Raw genomic sequence first — 544 nt, 5'->3', positions numbered from 1 at the left:
GGAGACAATGTCTCAAGAGGCCTAGAAGAAAAATGTAAGCTGTCTGACATGGGGGCCCCTGTCTTTTTACTTAGGTCCCGTCTCTTGTCAGAGACTTGCTTGTTGGTCTTAGTCCCAAGCGCTTCAGCAATGATCTTATTGATATTCTTTTTCCCCTGAAACTGCAACTCTAGAAGGGCCAGCTGTTCTACTTCCTTCAAAGACCAGCAGCTACGGTGTACCCCTCTCTGCGAGGTACCCTTTATACCATCTTTAATCCTTTCCTCATTACGGGTGACTGGGTGAGCATGCCTCTTGTGCTGCGCAAGGCCACTTAGAGTCGCAAAGCGTGCCTGGCAACATTCACAGACCATTGGTAAGCTTTCCTCAGTTAACTTTATTCCCCCACATTTGGGGGCATGACAGGCAATCGATCGGTCAGAGGAATGTCTCTGTGTTTGATGTTAAAATGTGCAACAAGTTCGGATGCTTTGCCCATGTGTTGTTTACAGATAACGCATATATACTCCAGACTAGGCAATACAACCGTGATAGTTCCCTTGGT

Source organism: Petromyzon marinus, unplaced genomic scaffold (assembly GCF_048934315.1).
Source record: "Petromyzon marinus isolate PM22_M1 ecotype Great Lakes invasive population unplaced genomic scaffold, UKy_Petmar_22M1.pri1.0 PM_G_Scaffold_21, whole genome shotgun sequence".
In the NCBI taxonomy this organism is placed as follows: Eukaryota; Metazoa; Chordata; class Hyperoartia; order Petromyzontiformes; family Petromyzontidae; genus Petromyzon; species Petromyzon marinus.
Note: the sequence above shows the minus strand (reverse complement) of the source record.